This window comes from Equus asinus, chromosome 24, assembly GCF_041296235.1.
Source record: "Equus asinus isolate D_3611 breed Donkey chromosome 24, EquAss-T2T_v2, whole genome shotgun sequence".
NCBI classification, from domain to species: Eukaryota; Metazoa; Chordata; class Mammalia; order Perissodactyla; family Equidae; genus Equus; species Equus asinus.
In genome coordinates, this window is record NC_091813.1 from 39,098,590 (window position 1) to 39,114,002 (window position 15,413).

The window sequence follows — 15,413 nt, forward strand, 5'->3', positions numbered from 1 at the left end:
TTTGTCTAGCCTACCCCACTTCCATCAGAACACAAGTGAATCTGTATTACTCTGTTGCTTTTCAGTTTTGAAGTGTTGATTTATACCTCTGGTTATACTATACTGTCAATTCTCTAAGAACAGAGACTCTGTGATATATTCCAGCAATCGTAGGACATATTCTCAAAACTGCCGATGTGTTTTAAAGACTTGGGAAAACTGGTTTTTGCCTTACAAGCACTGTGATTTTATTTTTTCTGTAATGTGAATATTTTAAGAATGCATTACACTTTATTATTCTTCTGCCTCTCTGCATAAACAAGCAGACACATTCTCTTATCTCCTGCCTGCCTTTTTTCTTACATAAGAAGTAGGGTGTGTAGATACTCCTTTTACATAGCATTTTTTTTTACTTAACCAATATTTGCCGGAAAACATTACAAATAAAATCTTCCACCTTTTTTAAGTCTGCAGAGTACCAAAGTTTATTGAACAATTCTCCTATGAATGAGCATTTGATTTCTTTCCAATGTTTTGAATAACACAACGTTGTCATGAATAATGTGGTGCAGACATTTTTGTATGGCTGCTTGTACACCTTAAGGATAAATTCCCCAAAGTGGGATGCCTGAGTCAAAAGGGACATGCATGTGTAGTTTTGTGAAATATTGCCAAATTTCTTTCCAAAATACTTGGCACCCGTTTGCATGCTGACCAGCCAAATATGAGAGTCCCTGTTTCCCCAAAGCCTTGCCAAAGGAATGTGTTCTCATACTTTTTAATTTTTACCATTGTGTTCCGGGAGATGTGGTATCTCACTGTGGTGTTACACATTTGTATTTTATCTAATTGTAAGATTGAACATCTTTTAATATGTTTATGAGACATTTGGGGATAATTTTAAATGAAATTTTTGTCATTTTTACTCTCTATATACCTAGAGTATATATATTGATACATATATAGGTGTTCATGTATTATATATATATTTATATCTATATGGCAAATATTTTCTCCCAGTTTGTTGTTGGTGTTTATGCACTACAAGTTAACTTTAGTGTTGCATATTTCTTTAAACTTTTATGTAATCCACTTTATCAAAAGAGTTTACTTTCATGTTTAGAACACTCTTCTCTACATCTGAGTTCTAGAGGAATTCATCCATGTTGTCTTCTAATATTGTATGGTTTATTTTTTTATCTTTAGACCTTTAGATCCTTGATCCATTTGGAGTTTATTCCATTCTTGTGTCTGTGGTATTGTTAATGTTTTTCTTTTTTAAAACAAAAATTTAGAAAACTCTGATTTGAAAAAGGAAATATAAACATCTATTATAGTTCCCAAAGAAGTCGTTTAATTTTTTATAATATGTCCATTAAGATATTTAGTGGGTGTGTTTCTGCACGTGTCTCTTGTGCATATTTAATTTTATTTCTTGATTTCTTCCACTTACCACCTTCCTATGAATGTTTAATTATTTTGGATTTTTTTTTTCTGAAACAAAGTGTTTTAAGGTATGCATGACATCCTGTCATAACTGTCTCCTAAGTTTTATACCTACTTCCCTAATTGGAAGTGTACATTTATTATCTTTCTTTACTACTAAAAATATTTTCTAAAAGATCATCTTTACTTAGAAATCTTTATGTATACATGGCATCTAGATAATATAATAAAGGAGAATTAACCCTTAATTATATGAAGAAAAAGTCATAATTAAAGAACTTCTTGTTTTAAAAATATACCTTAAAAGAAAATATTACATTTATAGACATTAGGTGGTTATTTAGGAGGAAAATATTTAACAACAGACATTATTCAGTTTCCTACACAGATGATTGACAAGGAAATGGTAGGGAAGATAGCCTCCATCACATTTTTGCTTGGGAAAAGATCACTTTCCTCAGCCAAGTTTTAAATGAGTTGCAATGAACATCTACTACTCAGCATATTCCAGTGTTAGGCAATTATCTTGCTGGAATTCATGCAATCTGACGTATAGAAATCAGGATAATATGAGGAGAGAAATTATTGCATAGGCAGTATAAATCGACAAGACTAAGAGAAAGCTGAGAAACAGGAGTGAAAAAAAGTACTAAAACATAGTGAACAGTATGACAAAAAATAGATACATGGTATGTGGCATTTGTATTAATAGAATGCCTAGACTAATTCTTTTCTTAAGTCACTCTCCATCAATGTCTTAATTTTTGAAAACTCTTCCAGTATACTGACAGACGTGTAACAATGCGTAAGGACACAAAACTATCTACCATCTATTTTTAAAACGCAAGGATACCTTTATTTTTGATTGTGGAACAAATGAATAAATGCTCATTGTATAATTTTGAATTCAAGCTTCTCAATTCTGATATATTTATAAGTTTAGAGAGTATTGGTATGAGTATAGAACATTAGGCTAAAATATTTATTACTTACTTCACTTAATAAATACTGAATGTACAAAATTTAGATACAAGCCTAAAAGAAAGACTGTTAGAGTAAAACATTTTTTTCTTAAAATGTTTTTCTTCTGGCTTTTTAAGAACAATAATTTATTTCTCAATTTTAAGCTTTTTTGACTTCAGCTGATTTTTAAATCATAGGATAAGAAGAGAAGGAGGTGACTAGGTAGCAGTTTGGGTAAACAGAGAGTGAATATGTGTCTTCTAACTTATTTTGAGTGATGTATTACAGATTAGCTTTCTACTTATCTAAGGAAAAATAATTCCGTCTTTCCACTGCTATTCCCAGAGCATAATATTTTTAAACATCTTAAACAAGAACGTTTTTTACTCTACTTCATTCCCATAATTGTAGAAATGGCAGTACAATCCTTCGAAATAGGATAACACGTGGCTCCAAGGAAATTGTCAACATTTTTAATGAGTTTTAGTTAAAGATGCCCTATTAAATTAACTTGTATATCTCTTCTCCTTCCCAAGACCCTAATAAAATCATAGAAACAAATTAATAAAGGTATTGATCCATAACAATAAACAATATTGGAAAAGATTATTAGTTAATGCTTGATTTCGAAGAGTTACTTGACAAAGGAAGTCAGGTGGTTCAATGGTGACTGATGCAGCAATTTGAAGTATAGGCCAAATTTATGCATACAAGATCCATAGGCATGGAGTAAGCCCAATTCTCACACAAACGCTGTGGACATGGAATCTGAAAATCAAGTTAAAAGGAGGACAACAATAGGAAGTGGAACTTACAACGGGAGGTTAGTTGAAACTTGTCATACAAATTGTTAGTTCACTCATCTTATTATTTAGAATGACCTGAAGCCAGTATTGTATTTTCCACAGGCCAAAAAGAAATGTTTTTCTCTGTAAATTAAAGCAGTTATCTGGAGGAGTAACAGAACAGTTGGGATGGATGGTGAGACCAATGGAGTAAATCTTATTCTGCTGGATCATAGGAAGCCCAATAGAAGTTACAGCTTCACACTCACTTTTTCTTTGGAAAGAATAGGCATTGGAGAAGGCCAATTCCAAATTTGGCATGGGGGCAGATTTTTTCCACATGTAAGAATGTCTGGCACCTGCCACACTGTTTACCAAAATCAGACTAAAGATTCTCAATCAAAAAGAGTAAAAATATTGGTACCTATCTCACAGGGCAGTTGTGTGGATTAAATTAGCTAAAATATTAAAGAAAACATGCTTATATGGAAAGGAACATTATGAGCACTGAAAGAGTGTTAGCTGTTTTTATTCACAGGGCTCTCCAATAATTGTGACAACCAAAAGGGATCCCAAATATTTTTGAATGCTTACTGAGGACACTTAACCAGGCTCAAATGCGGAACCTTCCTGTCAGCAAGTCTGGTCCTTTCACCTAATGTTTACGGTAGGATTTCTATTACTGCATCATTAAATATGTTTAGACAATCAAGAATCACCAGATATTTGAGGAACCCTCGCAACATGAAAGAGAAAGAGAAAAGAAAAATCAAAAGGGGGGGAATCACAAGGGAAAACTAAAACTGAAAAATAAAAGAAAAACAAACAAGAAAATTTCAAGTATCAATAAAATTAGGGTAGATTGTGTTAAAGATGCATATGAAAATCTTAGAAAATCACTAAAAATTAGTTATTATGTTGACATTCAATATAGAATAACTGCATAATAAAGATAAGCAATTAATGTAAAAGACATGAAACAGGGAAAAAACAAAAATGAAATTAAGTAGTGAAATGGTAGTGTTAAAATCAACCATATTGTTAATAACATTGAAAGCAAATGGGATGAACAATACAATTAAAATTTAAAATTTCTTAGAAAAGATAGAACCAAACACAATACTGTCTAAAAGAAACCCTTATATAAGTACAAATATACAGAATGGTTAAAAGCAAAATGATGGAAAATGACACACCATACAGACCTAATCATGAGAAAACTCAATAAATGTGATTAATATGAGACTAGAGAGACTCCAGGAGCAGGAATAATATCAGGAGTTAACCCTCAAAAGAAATATTTAGAAATGTGTTATGTAGGACATGGAAATTTGTCTGGGAAGGGGTAAGGCAGGATCCCATTGCTTTATTATGAACTTTTCTTATTCTTTGATTCTTTATGATTATGTAAATGTATTACATTAATAAAAATAAATAAATGTATAAATCAGAGTTTATGAGAAGAAATTTCCAGAATAAGTGCAATATTTAAAGATCTGATCTGAAGGCAACTCACCAAAGAAATGGCTGAAAGAGTGATACTTAAAGTTAGACTTAACGAGGAGAGGAGATTTTATTTTTATTTTCATTAGCCTTTGAGTAATATCTGTTTCTTAAAACATACATATATTGTATTGATAATTAAAAATGCTCAGAACTATTTTCTTTCTGGTAGAGAGGTTAGAAACCTACTAGAAGGCATACTAGCAGACTCCAGCAACATCTTCCTCGACAGTAATATATGGGTTGACCATATAGTTAAGAAAAACTCCCCAAAAGTGTTTCTGTTGTAAACAAATTTTTATGAATTTACAGTTTATTTGAAATGTTTCTCAAATTGGTTTGTTTGCAACTGAATAAATAATTTACAGATTTTTTTTTGAAGTGAAAATTGTCTTTAGAAAATGATCCAAGCTCAGAGCCTTGCTAAATAGTTTGAAAAAAGCCTTATGGGATTAATAAGTGACTAAAAATGCCATAAGCCAATCATGTTACTATGTGCATTCAAAGGTAAAATTTTTATCTTTATTCAAGTTTTGTTTATTTTATATTATTCATTATAACTATCGAGGAAAAATTAAATATTGCAGGAATATTTCAAGATTTCCTTTTTCTGTTTTCAGATTTACAGGTAAATTGAACACCTGCAATCTATTCTGTATGAAAATATCTCTGGTGGGTCTTCTATTCAACTCTCCTGTGAGTGAGTCTTAGACGAACCAGGGAGAACTCATTTGCTCATTCCAGTAACAATTTGGTAAATAATCACTCAAAATTTTGCTGATTATAATTTGCTATAGAAAACAAATGGTGCAGTAGAGTTCCAAGAGAAGACCTTAATCAAGCAAACAAATATTATCACATTAAATGTCTAGAAAATTTTTCATTATGCCACTGGTAATATATCAAATCAGAGAAATGATAGGAACTTTCGTTAATCATCTAACTGACTTTATTTTCATATAAATCCTGAGATAAACTATCAGAAATGTGTACTTGAGTGTTTTCTTCTAGAGAAATTTAAGGATAAGTTTTTTTAAATCCTCAGAGGTATTTTGCAGAATTTTTTTTCAGCTTGGTAGACTATGTTATTTCTAGTTTACAATATCTTTATTTCCTGTGTTGACAGAAACGAATAGCTAATTTTCTCATTTATATTCCATAAATTTTCATGATACCTGATGAATATATTTCTCACATTAATCCTCAAAATAATTGAAAGTCTTTACTGATTTTATTTTTATTTTCTGAATGATTCTAACACAAATTTCTAGTACCTACTCTTGAACTATATATTTTCTTTCTATTGTAATCCTCTATATTTTGCTTATATGATTAAAATTGAAAAACAATAAAGGTTGACTTCATGGGTGCTTTCTTTCTCTCTCTAAAACCAACCTAAATACTATCTTTCTTTATGTAAATATAGTAAAGGAGTAGCTGGCTTTGAACTTGTTCCTAGCTTCTGCCTGGGAAAAACCCATCCTTTGGCAGCTAACATTACACCAGGGCGTATTCAGGGAACTATAATGAAACCATCACATATGGTGAGCAGACTGTAAATGGAGCAGGTACCCAACCTCTTCCAACCCATATGAGCTATTATTTAGATTGATAGTATTCCCAAAGATGTTACACATTTAATATCAACATTGAATCAAAATAAAGGAGAGCAATAGTGTTCCTAAGGCCGGTATCTTGAAGATCAGTGCACTTGAGAAGTTGGCACTTGAGGAGTTCCTTCCCATATGTTCAGAGAATTGGTGAGGATAGTCTTTGCTTTGAGCCTGTTATTGTGTTTTTACCATTTAAAGTGCTCCAGTAAAAGAGCACAACAGTACCCCTGAGAAATAGGTAACATCTTCTACTGCCAAGAACAAGCAATGTGGAGGTATTTGGAGGATTTAAAAAAAAATCTATAATTATCAAATTGTAAAGGGGAAAATCCCTCTTAAAAACTTAACAGCTTTCCTTAATGCTTTGTCCTGATTTGGAGCCAAATAAATTGAACTGTATTATAGAAAGACTTATCAAAATAAGCATTCCAGTACATTCATGCATATGTACTAACAGCAATCAGTTGGTTCCAGGTGATTGCATGGGTTTGTTTGTTTTTTTTTCATTTAATTGAAACATGAAGGAAGTCTGCCTAAATAAACATGATAGTGGACTTGTTGAGCGCCAGCCAAGTTAAAAGCTCTTAGTGCCAGTCAAAAAATTCTTACTTTAATATAGATGAAAAATAAATCTCATTATTTGAATGGATTAGGCCTTGGTTAGTTGCATAAGAAACTGACAGAACACTCTCTGAAATAATTTGGAATTTGATGTGTCTATTGAAGAAGACAGACTTTTCTCAACTTCCTCGTGTATTCTCTTTATTTTTCTACACTTTTTTACGCAAAATACTGGACAAAACTGAGAGAGTCATTGGGAAGGTTTGCAAACTGATGTCTACGCCTTCCATTTCTTCTTATTTCATATATGAATGCATATGTTCATGAGTTTTCTGTTGTTTTATTTCCTTTCTGCCTTGGAAGTGTGGTACCCAAAGCCACACTAGGGATAGTCTTCCCAGATTCTCCCTCTCCTCCTCCTAGGCATGGCCAACAGCTGTCCATGCACAGATTTGGGAAGGTCTCTCTGAACCTACAGCAGTGAAATCTGTGTCCTCATCCAAGATGATGATTGAGTTTCCTGTAATGAGGCAACACTCTTATTTAAAGATGAAAGAAAGTAGAAGATATCTCTTCTCTCTTTGCTACCTACTCTTCTCCTGTTTCAGGCCATTATTGTCTTTCTCCCTTTGACTGCCACTGCCAGTTTTGCTACATGGCCCCAATCACTACATCATACCTATTTCACACATTCATTCTGTCTATATGCTCAACGTTATGTTTCTAAAACAAACTGGAGTATATGTTTCTCTTGTGTTTAAAGGTTGTCTCGTTTTCCAATTGCCTCTACAGCCAAGTCCAAAGTCTTAATTTAAGATAGAAAACCTTCCAAAGATTAGTTCTCAGTTATAAGTTCATATTCACTATATTATTTTCGTCTTTCAAAATATACATGTATAACAACCACACCTAGAAATTCAATAGTTTCCAGACCATTCTATCTAGATCTATCTAGATCACAGTTCTGTCCTCTTGGACAAGTTGCTCATTGTTTTTTGAATATCTTTTTCCTTTCATTATTGTCTGGTTAATTATTATACATTCCTTTAAAATCTGTTCAAATAGTAGCTCCTTTGTGAAGCGATGTTGCTTCCTGTACATAACTGGTCTCTTATCGGTGCTCTCACAGGCACTCCATATGTGATTCCCTCACACAGACTTTTCCAGAGGCATCACAATTATTTTTAAGCCTTATTTTCGTCTGTGAAACTTTGAAGTCCTCCAGAGCAAGAGCTGTGCCTTATCCTTCTTTGTATATTTACTACCTAAAATAGCCTGTGGTGTGTGGTAGATTCTCAGCATGGTGTGTGGTAGATTTTCTCCCCTTGTGTATGCAGATTGGCACAGCCTGAAAGCATTGTGAAACAGATATATCAGATCCTGTAGGATGCGGGAAGCGTGAAGCCATTGGATGTTCAATTGTGGCAGTGTGGGTTTAGAAAGAAAAAGAGTGGGAAGAGGGAGCATATAAGGAGCGCCCAAAATAGTATTTTTTTTTCTAGTTCAGAATTTACTTAAGTGCAGAGACATTCACTACAGAACAGAGGATTACTTAGGCAATATGTTGACAGAAAGTGAGATCAAAAATATAAAATCCCTCATTCTTCTGTGTGTGCCATTTTAAACCAAAGGGGACAAGACAATATTTTCTTAAATATGATTGGGTTAAATAAGGAGAATTAATGTCAAACGTTGAGGACACAAAGCTACTGTGTGTGTGTGTGTGTGTGTGTGTGTGTGTTAGGCTATTTTTGGTGTTAGATATTCTAAGTGAGAAAACAATGTAAGGAAACATTCCCATAAATATTCATTCCAGCAGTTCATCTGAGTTAAGAGTAAAATAACAGCAATTGAAATTTTATACAAAATTATAACATTTGAGATCGTCTTGGAAATAAGAACATAAAGACCTGACTAATATATACTTAAATACTTTCAATACTTATATTTTTGATTCAGTATTTCTGCTGCTAAGCATTTATGCTGATGGACCAGTTAAAATGTACAAAAAGTTTTATGTAGAAGAGTTTATTTGAAACAGTATTTATAAAACTGTTCAGATAGAACATAGTAAATCTAATAATAGAAGACCGATTAAGTAAAACATGCAGTGCTTAGTACAATTGGTTATTTTTTAGCCATTAAAATTCACATTATATAAGAATATTCGATAACATGAGACTGTATATGTTATTATCATAGCATATAAACTCTGAATGAGAGATTGTGACAACATAGTCAACTAAACACAGATTTGCCTCCCCATATCTCATGAAATGAGAAAGCATATTTTTAATAAAAGTTAAGTCAATAACAGGCTTGGGAAACAGCATAATGCATATCAATTGTCCACAGAATTAGGAAACTCCCTGAAAGATAGAAAATGGATAATAGAAAACCTATGAATAACCAACAGGAGGAAAACAAACACCAGTATACACACAGGAGAACACTATTACAGAAGACTATTACGGACCAGGAGGTAGACAAGACTGATGTAGCATCTGTCATAGACCCAGAGTTAACTCAAGAGTTCACAAAATGAAGAGTGGCAGCGATTTCTTTGAAAAAAATATGTTTTACAGAAACTTAGCAGAACAAGGACCATTCCACCTCATGCACATGCCATGTGTAACCAACAACAAGCAGCAGTGGCTTTTGTTCATACACTACAGCGTTGAGTATGGACTCTGGAGATTGAAGGTGTCCAGACTGTCCGCCAGTGAGTTACTGCCTTTAGGGCCTAGAAAGCATAGGGAAGAAATTAATAAAAATAAAAGTAGAAAACCCTTAAATTGCAATAGAACTTTGAACTAGAACTCAATTGAAATAAACAATAGCATCAATAAAATTCTGGCAGATATAACAGGAAGAAACCACAAAAAAGGCGCTGTGAAAAAAATACAAAATAAATATAATCACAGATACAAAACTGGAGACATCAAGGAGATTAAAAACTTAAAAATTTCTATGCTGTCTTATTCAGATAAGTTTGCAATCATGTTGAAATGGTTGTTTCTTAATGCTTCATGCTTCATTTTCTTATTTTAAGGCCTCGTATTATAGACTGAATGTTCGTGTCTCCCCCAAATTTATATATTGAAATCTTAACTCTCAATGTGGTGGTATTAGGAGGTGAGGCCTTTGGGAAGTGCAAAGGTCATGAGGGTAGAGGCCACATGAATGAGATTAGTGCCCTTATAAAAGAGACCCCAGAGAGCTCTGTCACCCATTCCACTATATGAAGGTGCAATGAGAAGAGGGCTGTCTTTGAACCAGGAAACAAGCCCTCACCAGCCACAGGATGTGCTGTGCCTCTTCATCTTTATAGATAGCTGTTTAATTCTATGTTCATCTAAAAAAGATTTGGTTAACTAAAGTTGATATTTTAGTTATTTTAAATTTAATTTCAAGTCAATTAAATCAATTAAATGCCCATTATATTTCAGATACAGTTCTTGACTACCCCTCACTAAAGAGTTATAATTTCATCAGAAAGAAGAAAAATTATGGACAAACAAATAACATCCACTTTATGTGATAGATGTACATTATCTGTTAACTAGATATTAGAGCAAGCTGATGTGTTTAAGTTTCAAAGGGCATTTATAATTTTACCACAGAACTTTTCTATAATTAATAGAACTGTTGATATGTTTCAACATTTGCATAAATTAACTTTATACTGCTTAGCCTTTTGCAACTTCTTTTTTTCTTAACCTAAGTCTTTTGTGATTTGTCTATTTTTGTGAATGTAAAACAGACTCATCTATTTCTCATTGCTTTTATTAGTCTTTATATTATACTACATTTAAAATATCCATTTAAGTTTTTCTCATTCTCTTAATATAAAAATTTTGCAGTGAACATTCTTGTTTACATCCTTGTGCATACATGTGAGACCTCTATGGAACTGCTTTTATTTATTCATTGATTGATTGCTGTTGTTGTTGTCTTGGCACACACACAAGGATAGACAATATATTTATATCATATTTGCAAATTGCGTTTAGGAAGTTCTTCTTAATAGTCCCATACTCAGAAGTGGAATATCTGAGTCCTAGATGTTAGTTACAACATAGTTTTAATAATCTACACTCATTTCTATATACTTACTCAAAATTTGACATTACCAAACTTTTAATTTGCCAGATTGATAGGTGTGAAAGAATACACATTTTTTATTTTAATTTTACAACTCTGATTAATAGGGCCTTAAATATTTTTCAAATATCTTCTCCATTCTGACTTATTTAGCTAATATGTAATGTAGTGGCACAGATGCTTTTTGAAATAGAAGCTTAATTATTGTTTTAATGTACCTAAATATATTATTATCATCATTTATATTTTGTGCTTCTTATTTCATTTCGAGGGCTTCTCCTACTTGGATATGGTGACAAATATTTTATTTGGTATACATGGACATGGATTTTTGACGACTACATACATAGGGATGAAATTACTTGATTACAGGTTGTGGTAGATTACATTTTCAAAACATGACATTGACAATCCCCTTTCAGAAGCAGAGGCTATGTTCCTTCCCCTTGAACACAGGTGGACCTTTGATGTTTCCTCAACTAATAGAATGTGTTAGAAATTATGCTGTGTGACTTCTGAGGTTAGATCATCAAAGGCAATATGATATCTGCCTAGTTCTTTCTCTTGGGACATGCACAAGAGAACCCTGAATTGACATGTAAGAAGTCTGGTTACTCCAAAGTCACTGTGCTAGAAAAACCATAAAAGAAAATAAATGAATATTGTTGCTTTAAGCCACAGAGTTTGGGGAGACGTATTATGTGGTAATAGATAACTAATATACAGGATATGTAGGTCTGTATTATTTGATAAAGTCAGACTGTTTTCCAAGAAAAGTTTACAAATATATACCCCAACCAGAAACGTTAAGGCTTCTGTTTCTCTACATCTTCACCAACACTTTTGATTTAGCCATCTGTTGTGTATGTACCAGTGTATAATTTTCAATTTATTTTTGATATCTTTAATCACTATTGAGGCTGTGTCTTTCACCATATGTTTAGTAGACACTGTCAGTGACCTCACATCCCTTTGTCTCCATAGATTTCTACTATTGTTTTATATAGTCAATATTTGTTAAGATATTTTTTGTCACTTTAAATATATTATTTCACTTTCTTTCCTCATTTATTACTTTTATTAAGCATTCAGAATTCAGTTTTATTGTGTTTTAGTGAATATAATGTCTTTTTTTCTCCATCTGCTTTTTGGTTAATATATTGAAATTTATAGAATGCCATATAAAGTATAATCTAATATTTGAGAAGAACTAGAAAGACCCAGTCTAATAAATTCTGAATAATAATTGTGTCTAACTTGGCAGAATATGTAAGTTATTCTTTTCCATACCTGTGTTATTTCTTTAATCAACATGCACTGTTTCTTATCAAATTTTATTTTTACATAATTTTTTATTTATAAAAAGGTTGTAGACATAATACAAAGAGTCACTGTTGCCTTTTACCCAGCTTCTCCTTATGGTAGCATCTTACATAACCACAGACCATGTATCAAAACGAAGAAATCACTCTTAGTATAATTCTATTACCTAAACTAGCAATAGCATTTGGATTTCACCAGTTTCTCTACTAATGTGTTTTTTCCTAATCCAGGATCCAATCCAGAGTCTTACAGTGCATTTAGTTTTCTTGTCTCTTTAATCTCCTCCAATTTGTGACAATTTCTCAATTTTTTCCTTGCCTTTCGTGACTATGACACTTTTGAAAAATACTGGTCATATATTTTTTAAAAGGCTCTTCAGTGTGGGTTTATGTTATGTTTTCATATGATCATAGTAGGGTTATGAATATTGAGGACGATACTCCAGGTACTCTTTTTCAGGTATTCTGGTATATGCATGTTTTACTTTTTTTTGTTTTGCCTTACCTGTTTTTCATTTCAACCACTTTCACTCTTTTATTCCTTTATCTTCTCTCCATTCTCTTTGTTGTTATCTTTCCATTCTTCAAGGTCACATATTAAAGTTCCACTTGCATTTATTCTGCCTTGAATATCTCATGCTTAGTCTTAGGCAGACACTTTAAATTTGGATCTCAGGTATGTGATCAGAGTCAGGTGCTCAGCCTGGTTGTTCCACCCCTAGAAGTTACCCCATTCCTCCTTTGAGTCCTGTAGTGACCTTAGGTGGAAATCAAAAGAGAATGTAGGCTGTCAAGAGTCTTAAGCAAAGCTCGAAGCGACAAGGAAGAAAGAACCCAGGCACTCCACGGGTTTGAGCTTGTCACTAAGTACATTCTCAAGGGGTTCCAGTTTGTTCCTCATCTTCCCTTCCTGACTGCCTGCCCTGTGGGCTTTCAGCTTGCTTAACCAGCCCCCAGAATTGTGTAAGACAATTCTTCTAATAAATATCTGTCTGTGTCCATATCTCTGATTCTCTGTCTGTCTCTATTTTTCATATATATAAAATAGAAAGGTGATAGATAGATAGATAGACAGATGAAAGCCACCATGTGGATCATGTGGTAGGTAATAATGACCCTCCAAATATGTCCATAAACTTATGAATATTGTGAATATGTTATGTTACATAGCAAAGTGGAATAATGGTTAGAGATGAAATTAAGGTTGCTAATTAGCTGAACTTAAGATAAAGAAATTACCCTGGGTTATTTAGGTAGGCCCGATACAGCCACAGGGACCTTACGAAAATGTTGTGATGCAAGACTCAATTGTCCATTGTTGGCTATAAAGATGCAAGGAGGCCAGGAGCCAAGAAATGCAGGCAGCCTCTAGAAGTTGAAACACACACACACACACACACACACAAGGATTTTTCCCCAGAGCCTCCATAAGAGCAGATGGCCCAGACCACACCTGGATTTTAGCTCAGTCAACCCATTTTGAACTCGTGACTTCCATAACTGAAAGATAATTAATTTGTTTGTTTTAAGCCACTAAGATTGTCATAATTTTTTATAGCAGTCATAGAAACGAATATAAACTATAATTTTAAAATAATTATAATATCAGGAGGATCTATTCTAATATGTCTAGGATGGTTAACATCTATAAATATCTGCAAAATTCATCACATAAATTGATCAAGTTATAACAATCATGCAATCAGTTCATTAGATGCAGATAAAATATGTTTTAAGTTCAACATATGTTAACTATAAAGTTACTTTTAATAGGAACTCAAGGAAATGTCTCCCATCTTATAAAACCTATTCTATGAAAAACCAAGAATTCACAACATAGTTATTGGAACATCTTGGATACAATCTCTTTAAGACCAGGAGTAAAAAAATGTGACTACTAATGCATGGTTCAATATTTACTAGATCAACCAAAAGAGCATGACCTGAGATGTACGATCAATTATATTTTGCTAACCTGGGATCACCCCCTGCTAAATTACTCTTTTGAACAGGAAGTTTAAGTTGTTATAATTTTAGCCAGTTTTGATATTTTAGGCATATTTTATAGATTATGGTTATTCTCGATATGGCAGTTGGATTCTTAATAGAATTATATTTTAAATAAACTCATCAGATTTTTTAGCATTTTAAGAGAATTATGTAATGATAATTTTATGAATCAAGAGTCTTTTGTTAATCTTTAATCTGCATTTTCTATACATCTCTCTTCATTGGAATTATTGAATTGTCTTATTCTTCCATCTGGCAATGGTGAGACTAACAAAAGTAACCTGATGAAATGTATAGTAAAACTATAATTTTTAATAAAATTCTTGAATAAGTAATTTGAATCAGAAAATCAATACTAAGAGTTGGTTATTATTTATGCTTTTTTTTAATCAGTGAATAAACTCAATTCAAACTTGTAGCTTGGCTAAGTTTACACGGCTGGTAAGTAACACGGATAGAAAAAAACACCCACTCCTTTCTTCTACATCCTGGTCTCCATCAGGACCACCTTCCACACTTGGAACAAAAAGAACTGGGTTTCGACGTTTCAAGTCCCCTTTCACCATTAAAATCTTAAGATGTTTCTATTTAACCTATGAATGCACTTACCATGACGACATTTGACTGCAGCTCTACTTGAGAAATTGAGTTATGCTTTATGCACATTAACTTATTCCATTAACACCTTGTTTCAAAAGGATTTTATCCAAGCAGAGGAGCAAAAATTTATGATAGAAAATGCTTTTGTATTTAGAGAAATTTCACATTTTATTTTCCACAGTCTACTGCTTTTGAATATTTTCTTTTTGGAAATAAGAGTGTGAATTGTTTTCATGGAAAAGTGAGGAGTCTATTTTCAGAGCCCCACATAATGTTGAGACTTCATCCACATTCTCAGTATAAGGATGAGATAGAAATAAATGTGCTCCCATAATAAACATGCACTGCTAGCAAAGCCAAGAAATTGCATGCTCAAATTTTGCGCTGGGTGAAAGAAAAATATACGTGCAAGAAATTCATAATCAGGTATTGGTCCTTTTATAGGTCTGAGCTCCTAAGTCACACCTACTTGGGTGGTCCCCAAATTGTAAGTTAGGAGTTGAAAGTGGTGCCAAATTATTAGTGAA